This window comes from Glycine soja, unplaced genomic scaffold (assembly GCF_004193775.1).
Source record: "Glycine soja cultivar W05 unplaced genomic scaffold, ASM419377v2 tig00027832_1_pilon, whole genome shotgun sequence".
Taxonomy (NCBI): Eukaryota; Viridiplantae; Streptophyta; class Magnoliopsida; order Fabales; family Fabaceae; genus Glycine; species Glycine soja.
Window position 1 is genome coordinate 10,260 of NW_021143818.1, and position 10,504 is coordinate 20,763.

General features: G+C 39.7%; 1 non-coding gene across 1 annotated transcript; it reads right to left on the bottom strand.

Moving 5' to 3' along the window:
* Window positions 1–10,055: 10,055 nt before the first annotated feature.
* LOC114404371 lies at window positions 10,056–10,162 on the bottom strand. Its single transcript, XR_003664942.1, has one exon. It is a non-coding gene; the product is annotated as a small nucleolar RNA R71 (small nucleolar RNA).
* Window positions 10,163–10,504: the final 342 nt, after the last annotated feature.

Consider the following 10,504-nt stretch of genomic DNA (forward strand, 5'->3'; position numbering starts at 1 on the left):
CAGAAAAAGAAAAAGCCAACAAAAAAATCAAAAGCCAAAAACACACAAAAGCCAAAAAACCCACCAAAAGAACCCATTCCCAAGGGAAGCCCTATTGATTCATGATCACGCATGTAATTTTTGATTTGATAGGAAATAATTTGCAAAGTCAAGTCATGACATATCTATGGTTCGGAATTAGGATGAAACACCTACCTGTGCGAGATTGATACACTTTGAGTGATTTTCTTCTATTTTTGTCGGACCCAGTGTTTCCTCTAAATGTTCATTTAGAAACGAAATGCTAACATCCAAAATCTCAGTTAAGGTTATGGGGGATTTCATCAGCAGACTCTCCTTCCTCGGTAAACACATTGTTTTTCACTCAAAAAAGCATATGCTGCTCTAAATCGGTTGGAATATTTGTCTCTTTGCTAAAGCATGCTTGCATTTTAGTGGAGAAAACGCCGAGACTTTTTCAAGTCTCACAAGTTATCCAGAACTACGTAGGTCTGAGTTCCTCATTGGAGGATACGTAGGAGCAAGAGCCTCGCTTTTGTCGACCACACCGCCTTTTGTTGCCATGACCCAAGAGCTGGTAGCCCGCGGAGACACCTTACGGTTATCCGCACCCTTGTGTCATCCAGAGGCGGCGGGCCCGATGATACGCGGAGATACCTTACGGTTATCCGCACCCTTTTGTCATCCAGAGGCGGCGGGCCCGATGACAAGCAGAGACAAAATTTGGTCATTCTGCACCCTTGTGTCATCCAGAGGCGGCGGGCCCGATGATACGCGGAGATACCTTACGGTTATCCGCACCCTTTTGTCATCCAGAGGCGGCGGGCCCGATGACAAGCAGAGACAAAATTTGGTCATTCTGCACCCTTGTGTCATCCAGAGGCGGCGGGCCCGATGATACGCGGAGATACCTTACGGTTATCCGCACCCTTGTGTCATCCAGAGGCGGCGGGCCCGATGATACGCGGAGATACCTTACGGTTATCCGCACCCTTGTGTCATCCAGAGGCGGCGGGCCCGATGACAAGCAGAGACAAAATTTGGTCATTCTGCACCCTTGTGTCATCCAGAGGCGGCGGGCCCGATGATACGCGGAGATACCTTATGGTTATCCGCACCCTTTTGTCATCCAGAGGCGGCGGGCCCGATGGCAAGCTGAGACAAAATTTGGTCATTCTGCACCCTTGTGTCATCCAGAGGCGGCGGGCCCGATGATACGCGGAGATACCTTACGGTTATCCGCACCCTTGTGTCATCCAGAGGCGGCGGGCCCGATGATACGCGGAAATACCCGAGTGGTTATCCGTATAAACATTCTTTTGCTATCTGTAAGACAGAACGCTTGATAGCATGCAGAGACTGACATAGTCTTCTGCACCTTTTGTTCCTCCGGGAACAACAAGTCATTTACATGCGGAAATTTTATGGTCACCCGCGACTCTCGTTAACCGAGAGGAGCGAAATTAGTGTCATGCACTAATTTTCGTCCGGGGACCTTTGCTTGATGACATGCGACCTTTCTTTGGTCCTTGTGAGGTGCTTGGCACCCATCATTAGGCAATTTGCGAAATTCCGGGAACGACAAGTCATGGTCACCCGCGACTCTCGTCAACCGAGAGGAGCGAAATTAGTGTCATACACTAATTTTCATCCGGGGACCTTTGCTTGATGACATGCGACCTTTCTTTGGTCCTTGTGAGGTGCTTGGCACCCATCATTAGGCAATTTGTGAAATTCCGGGAACAACAAGTCATTTGCATGTGGAGATTTTATGGTCACCAGCGACTCTCGTCAAATCGAGAGGAACGAAATTAGTGTCTTATCTTTACTTCCCTTTTATCTCCAATAAAAGACAAGTAAAGAGGGGCAACTGTCATACCCTAATTTCGTCCGGGGACCTTTGCTTGATGACATGCGACCTTTCTTTGGTCCTTGTGAGGTGCTTGGCATCCATCATTAGGCAATTTGTGAAATTTCAGGACATGCCGAAAAACCAAAAAAAATATTGATGCACAATCTATAAGTTTCTGTGACACACCGGAAATCAAATGGAAGCATCGTTGCATAATTAAGTGAGGTTCCGTAACATTCCGTAAGTCAAAAAGGGGATGATTATGTAATCCGCAAGGTTCCGTAACATTACGGAAAGAAAACAAGTATCGTTACGAAATTCGTAAGTTTCCGTAACTTTACGAAAAAAGAATCACCAAAAAAAGCAGAGGGGGGTGTACTTAGTAAAAATGGGGGTGCAAATAGCACCCAGGCCCACTTGGGCCCTCCAGAATATTCCTCCAGAAGGCTGTTGCTTCTGGAGGAAGCAACCTGGCTCGCCTGGGCGAGCTGGGCGGCAACCACCTCCCCTATTTTGCTATAAATAAGGGAGGAAGTGAAGAAGAAAAGGGTTCAGCCCCTTAGGCACTTCTCTCTCTTTCGAATTTGCTTGGAAAAATTGTTTCCGTGAAGAAAATCTAAGCCGAGGCGCTTCCGAAACGTTTCCGTAACGTTTTCCGTGAAGAATTTCGCGAAGGTTTCGACCGTTCTTCGACGTTCTTCATTCGTTCTTCATCGTTCTTCGATCTTCAATGGGTAAGTACCTCGAATCAAGCTTTTCGATTCATTCTATGTACCCGTAGTGGTATCTCTGCGTTTTCTCAAAGACATCTTTTAGCAAAATAAAGTGGAAAATCAATCGGGCGTTTTCTCTTTGGGATTTCTCATTCTTAATCGAATTGATTAATAACTAATGTGAAACTAAGGCTAAAATCAACTCGCCTAGTCAAGCTCGTCCATAAAAAATAGGCTTTTGAAGTTTGTCATTTCAATTTCTCACTAAGTAAAATGGATCATTTTTAAGGTCCAACGCCTTAAAATGATCACCACTTAAGTAAAAAGAATCACTTGATAAGAAAGAACTACGTAGGTCTAATTTTCTCATCCCAAATTGAGGAATACGTAGGAGCAAAGGGAAACACCCTTGTCGACCACAAAAAAGAAAAAAATATAAAAAGGGTATAAAGGATATAAGGACATAAAAGGGAACGTAAAAATCAAAGGCATGTTTGCACATTCGATTAAAGGCTGCCGTCCCTTGTGACGAACGTATGGGGTGCTAACACCTTCCCCGTGCGTAAATACAACACCCGAACCTTTCACTTAAAAGTTCGTAGATCGCGTCTTTTCCAGTTTTTCCGACGTTTTCCTCAAATAAACGTTGGTGGCGACTCCGCGCGCATTCCTTTCGTGGAACACGCATCCCGCGAGTCACGCGTCGCCCTCCCGCCGAAGGGTAGGTTGCGACACCATTTCTCTGGTTTCAGTCCCTCGCGTTTCTCTACACCCGTCGGGGCCAGTTTTCGAAAGTAAGCAATATATAAATATATATATATATATATATATATATATATATATATATATATATATATATATATATATATATATATATATATATATCAAAATGCTCAGAATGAAACCCCGAGCGTGGTTCAGAGGTTGGTTTTGTTAAATTTTAAGTTGCACGCAAAACGATGATTTTTAGACTAATTAATTGAGAATTAACCTATACCCATCCAGTTATGGATTTCTCTTCCTTAATTAGCCTAACCCACGTATCTTTCCCCCAAAATACCTACTTCTACCAGGAATATATAATTATATACATACACTAAATAATACTTATATATATATATATATATATATATATATATATATAGCCATTCAAAATGCACCGTTTACAAAAATTCCGAGTAGAAATTTCCAGGATGTCACACAGGCACTGTGTACACAATGACCATTACTATGAACATAATGACCATTGTTGTACTAGAACGAGAAAGAAAAATTGGAAGTAAGAAGCATCACAGTAACTGGGGAAAAAAATTTGTTGTTACACACACAAACAATATATAAATTGGTTCAATACACACAAAATTTATACACCCAATTTTCATTATCATTTTTCATTTGCCAATTCTATTCTCCAAACTTAATCTGAGTTAAATTTTATCACAGAAAATTACAAGCAAGTCATAACATTGATGAAAAGTGGTTGCACGAATAACAATGTCATGCTTAATACATATATTATTTGGAATGAAGACGAAGGAAGCAATTTTGGCAATTTTCTAAAAATTGCTCTAAAAGGATGAAGAATTCCGCATCTAGGGCGTATTCATAGTCATCTAATCTAGAAACACTAGTCAAAGATGCTGGAGCTAGAACACCGTCTCCAATTGTCCGTCCAATGGGGCAAAAGGTAGCCAAAAGGAAGAGTAAGGGGAAAGAGTAGGAACATCTACCAATCCTGTGGACTTGATTGGTGTTAAGGAAGCAATGAGGGAAAGAAATGTTCTCAACACCAAACTAGCAGCCTTAAGGGAGAAACAATTGAAAAAGATGTAGTACAACATTCTAATGAAGGACACATTTACAATGTCTGAAACTCAACTCGAAGACCATCAAGCCTTTTGTAAAATAATTGGGCATAAACTAGAAATCAAGTATTAATTTGTTAGGTAGTTTTAATTTGTTGTGACCATCTTTTAATTTTTATTTTTAGGAATCATGTTTGGCTTGTATTTTTTTAATTTATAACTATATTTTAATTTGTTCAATTTTTTTTATTTGTGAAACTTGACCGTTATAAGACTAGTTGTTATGAAACTATTCGTTGTATAATTTGTTGTTTAACTGTTCAATTCTAATTCATTGTTGTATGTATCCTTCAAATAGTAATTTTTTCACTTTTTTATGCAATCAATAATTCATACAACAGGTCAAAATAATGACTTTGACAGAGTTTGGAAACAAATTATTTATGAAACACTCGACGACAATAGTGATGAAAAAATCATGAGCTACTTACGTGCGATACATCAACAACGAGGCAACAACAGTCAACACAAAAGGTCTAGAACAACCATTAATCATAATCATGAAGATGGACATCTACGATTGATGAATGACTACTTCTCAAAAAATATGGCATACATAGAGACTAATTCCGATGTAGGTTCCAAATGCGGCAAAAACTGTTCATTCAAATTGTCAAAGCTCTTAGTAATCACGATGAATATTTCCAAATGAGACCTGATGTTGTTGGTAGAATGAGTCTCTCACCATTATAGAAGTGCACTGCAGCTATTCGTATACTGGTATATAGATCACTTGCTGTTGTATGGATTAGTACGTTAGAATTGGCGAATGCACTGCAACCCAAAGCTTACAAAAATTTGTAAAGGGTGTCAATGAGATATTTGGACAAGAGTACTTGAGAAGACCCAACAACAATGACATCAATCGCCTACTACAAATTGGAGATGGACAAGGGTTTCCAGGTATGTTAGGTTTTATTGATTGCATACATTGGGAGTGGAAAAATTTTCTGTCAGACCCTAATTTTGTCCAAGGACAATCATTCATGGATATTTTGATTCTTGCTAGCCAAATTGAGCTGTTTGACACCAGTTACCGCGCAAGACGAAAGATCATTCGATGTTTTGGTCAAGGGTGTGAAAGATACTAAAAGGGAGGGGCAAAAGGGTCTTTTCATGGTTTTTTCTAGACCCTGGCTCGCCCAGGCTAGCCTTTGGCTCTCCTGGCCCCCCAAATGGCTTAAGGTTGAAGTAACCAACTCGCCTAGGCGAGCTTCAAGTCCACCAAGTGCCTTTTTTTTACTATAAATAGGTGTGAGGGAGACTGAGGAAGGGGTTGAACATTTAGTATTAAGAGGATTTTGAGAGAAATCAAAGAGAAGAAGAAGAAAGAAGAGAAAAACAAGGTCGAGGCGCTACCACATTGCGACCATAATCGACTTTTACATCATTCTTCATTCGGTGTTCTTCGTTCGTCATCCGGTTAGTATTTGTTTTAAATATTTGGATACAGTCTATGCACCCTTAGGGGTCCTCTTTGTTGCTTTGCGCATCTTCATCTCATTCTTCTACCATCAGTAATCGCTTTTCTTCTTGTAAAGTAAATTTCAACCGTTCATTAATGTCGTAAATCATCTTTTTAAAGAGATTGAAAGTTAATGAACGAAACCAAGGTAAGATCAACATGTAACTGAATTTTTCTCCATTAAAGTCACTTGAGATCATTCAAGGTCCAACGCCTTAACGATCTCTTTTGGTTCTTGTTAGTTAAAATGAATCTTTCAAAAACCTAAAATCAACTCAACACACAACTTTCTCGCTTTAAAGAACTACGTAGGTCTGAATTCCTCATCGCACCTGAGGATACGTAGGAGCAAGGGCAACACCCTTGTCGACCCCAAAAAAATAAAAAATATAAAAAGGGAAAATAAATAATATTGAAGTTACAATTTTGCACACTCGATTAAAGGCTGTTGTCCCTTGTGAAGAGCGCGTGGGGTGCTAATACCTTACCCATGCATAAACAACTCCCGAATCCTTATTTTCAAAAATCCACAGACTTCTGTTTGGTTTTTCTAACGTTTTCCTCAAATAAACGTTGGAGGCGACTCCCGCACATTTTCCTTTTTGGAAGACGCTCCTTTTTATATCGCCTTGCGCTCCCGTTGAAGGGTAGGTTGCGACAGTTGGTGACTCCACTGGGGAAGTTTTTGTTAGAGAGTTAAGCCATTTAATCTGTATGCAATGTCTTATCGTGACCTTTTCTTTATTTAGTTTCCCTTTTTCTCTTTTATGGTCTTGTTTTGTCCATATATATATAACCCTTTTTCTATGCTTTTGTGTTTGGTGTGTGGCTGTCTACCTATTATATGCATAATTAGAAATATTTGTTTGTTATATGCACACATGATACCTACACCTTTGCACACACGGTGAGTTATTAGACCCTATACCCGAGTCTGTGTAAGACATAGGAAGTGGAGGTCGACCTGTGGTCATGCTGGGTCTCCGACTCGCTTGATAACATTGAAGCCTCATCTAGAGTTTTCCTCTTTTAATGATACATTGTCACTAGTAGTCCCTACCACCACAATGTTTGATATCTCTAGAAACCTTTGAAAGTTATGTACGACCACCCTTGGGAGTTGTCACTAAATAGGAAACTTTTAATCCCTTCCATTAGGTTCCTAAATTAGGGACATAGAACAAACACACCATGTTTTGTTTCCTTGATTTAGTCATTATATCTCTATGATGTCATGATTTTGTACATCATTCCTATGTTTACCGTGTTATTATGTTCACACATGGCATTTTGGCATTAAGTCATTGCGTTATCATGCTCATTCGTTTAGCATGTTTCTCTTTGAGCTACCAACCACATGCCCTTTGTTGTCTATAGTCATTACTTTCCCGCATGCATACTCATGTCGTGTCATTGCTCATGTTGTGCATTTGTTTTCGTCATCTTCATCACGGGAAGCCGAAAAGTCTATATCGCCTTCTTAATTGCATGCATTGGGCACCATGGTAATGTCTGTAAACAAACCATGATACCCAATGCATGGTGGGTAAGAAGAGATAGTCTTTTGAGCTCTTGTGTCCCTAGATAAACGCATTTGTCAATGATGTGCCATCATTTTCTTCTATTTTCTAAACCCTTTTAGCACCATTTTAATTACCGATTGGTTTTAATTGTCAATTAATTAGGCATTTTTATTATTTGGGCTCATTTAGCTAATTTGATGTTTTTAATCTAATTTCAGGAATTAATGAAACATTGGGCTTAATCCGGATTTTGGTTGTGGACTTGAAGAGGGCAAATAAAGCAGCACTTACCTTAGTTAATTTCTAATTAGGAAATTTTGCAATTTTATTTTATGTGGATTAGTGTTTATTTCGTTTTCGGCCAGAGTATTGTAATAGGGCCCAGTGACTTTGAGTGACTCTTTTTAAATAGCAGCCTTGGGATTCGTGCAGGGCTATTCTGTTATGTTGTTCATTATTCAGAGCTTTGTTGAGGGTTTTTACGTTTTTCTGCTTGAATGCTACTGTTTCGTTATTAATGCAACTTTCCATTTTCTGCTTCTAATAACAATTTCGTTCTTGTTTCTTCTTCTACTTTCATTTACGTTTCTGCTTTTAGTTTCATTTGCGTTTTCTGTTTGAATCTATGGAAGGCTAGATTTTCTGGTGTTGATTCCTTTTGAGGACGAAGCCCAACTCTCTTTGAGGTTTCGTTTATAAGGTGGCTTCCTGGCAGTTTCCCCTTCACGAGTTAACCCAAATTCGTGAACATTAATCAGTGCACGCTTCGTGTTCGATTAATTGCCTCTGAGCCTAACTTGCATTCATGCTTAATGGAAGAAGGGCTAACTGGTGTATGTGTTGCCTAATCACGTATTGACAATCCTAAGTTGATTTTCGCTTAGTAAATTGAAATACGATTGGATTAAGTGGTTAACTGTTAGGGACGAATTCTCCATAACCCAGAATAAGAGAATGGCTTCTGAATCAGAGGAAACAACCCATTTTTAATATTAGTAGTTTCGTATTCCAGTTTACTTGTTCTGTCCTTTAAATCACAAAACAAACAAACCCCCCCAATCGTTACTATTACTGCTACTGCAAGTGTATTATGAACATTTGGTTTATCATTGCTCGTTGGGAAACGACCTAGGATCACTTCCTAGTTACTGCATTTTCATGTTTATTTGATTCGGGTACGGTCTCGATCAAATTTGGCACCGTTGCCGGGAAGCAGTGTCCAAAGGTTCATAATAGCTAGTGTTGTGTTAGTGTTTAAGTCTTTCGTGTTTTATGTTTAATTCTTAGTATTGTGTTAGTATGTGTGTTAGTGTTGTTTAATGTCCTGGTATTTTGTTTAGTGTGTGTTCTGTTTTAGTTTTCCTATTAAGCGCCTCCCCTGTTTCAGTCTTGGGTGTTTTGCGACGGACTTAGCGACCACTTTTGCTTGCGGTAAAACAGAGTAGTAGTCGAAATCATGTAGCGACGGATTTTAGCGACCACCAATGCTGAATTATTTGGGATTTTTTGTTTCAGTAGCTAGGGTTGTTATTTTTGGCTGAATTTTTTTGTGGTAACTTCTTTCAATCCATATTTTGTGGGAAAAATAGCTAGAACTTTTTGTTTGGTCAGATTTGAAAGTTCCAAAAAAGTAGCAAATTTTGTGTTTGTCAAAACTTCAAACGACCATAACTTTTGCTCCGGTTATCAGAATCGCAATTATTATATATGTATTTGGGGTAGAAAAAAATTTCCTATGCTGTGGTATTTGGCCATAAGCCGGCTGAGGTCTCCATCATCCAAAAATAGTGATTCTGTCAAAAGTTTTTTATTTTTCAAGTTTTATTCACTTATTTTTCTTAACCTACCCTTTTTAGCTTCCATAGTTAGACTTTGAATTTTTGCCTGATATTTTTTGTGCTATCTTCTCATCATTTTATAAGGTTGCTCACAAAATTTCAAGTCATTTGGATATCATTTGAGGGTAGCTGTAGTTCAAACCTACACCTTTATTTCCATGACAAGGCAACTAGTTGTGCATGCTGAATGTAGTGTATGACTAGAGGCAATCCATCTTACTTACAACCCTTTGATCCTGAGATAGATAGGACATTTCATAGATTAGTTAGGCATCATTTTATACCTTTTGATCATCCTGAGCATTCCATTACTGGTGAATATGTGCATTCTGTTATTGGTGATTTTGAACATCCTGATTTTGAGCATTATAATTTTGAGCATTATGATTCTGAGCATTCTGATTTTGAACATTCTAAGAACATGGCACAACCTCCACCCCGTGAGAGGACTCTAAGGGAAATGGCTGCACCTGATTTCACCTACGAAAGCTTGTGCATCCAATACCCTGATGAGGATGTCCCATATGTTCTTAAAACTGGACTGATCCATTTGCTTCCAAAGTTGCATGGCCTTGCAGGTGAAGACCCGCACAAACATTTGAAGGAATTTCATATTGTTTGCTCCACCATGAAACCCCCAGATGTCCAAGAGGATCACATATTTCTGAAGGCTTTTCCTCATTCTTTAGAGGGAGTGGCAAAGGACTGGCTGTATTACCTTGCTCCAAGGTCCATCATGAGCTGGGATGACCTTAAGAGAGTATTCTTAGAAAATTTTTTCCCTGCTTCCAGGACCACAACCATCAGGAAGGATATCTAAGGTATTAGACAACTCAGTGGAGAGAGCCTGTATGAATACTGGGAGAGATTTAAAAAACTATGTGCCAGTTGCCCTCACCATCAGATTTCGGAGCAGCTGCTTCTATTTTTATGAAGGACTCAGTAATATGGAGAGAAGTATGATAAATGCTGCCAGTGGTGTGGAGCCCTTGGAGACATGACTCCTGCTGAAGCCAGAAATTTAATTGAGAAGATGGCTTCCAACTCCCAGCAGTTTAGCGGCAGAAATGATGCTATAGTCATTAGAGGAGTGCATGAGGTAGCTACAAACTCAGCTGCATCATCTGAAACTAAGAAGCTTGAAGGAAAACTGGATGCATTGGTTAAATTGGTAACCCAGCTGGCCATGAACCAGAAATCTGTACCTGTCGCAAGGGTCTATGGTTTGTGCTCCTCTGCTGACCACCA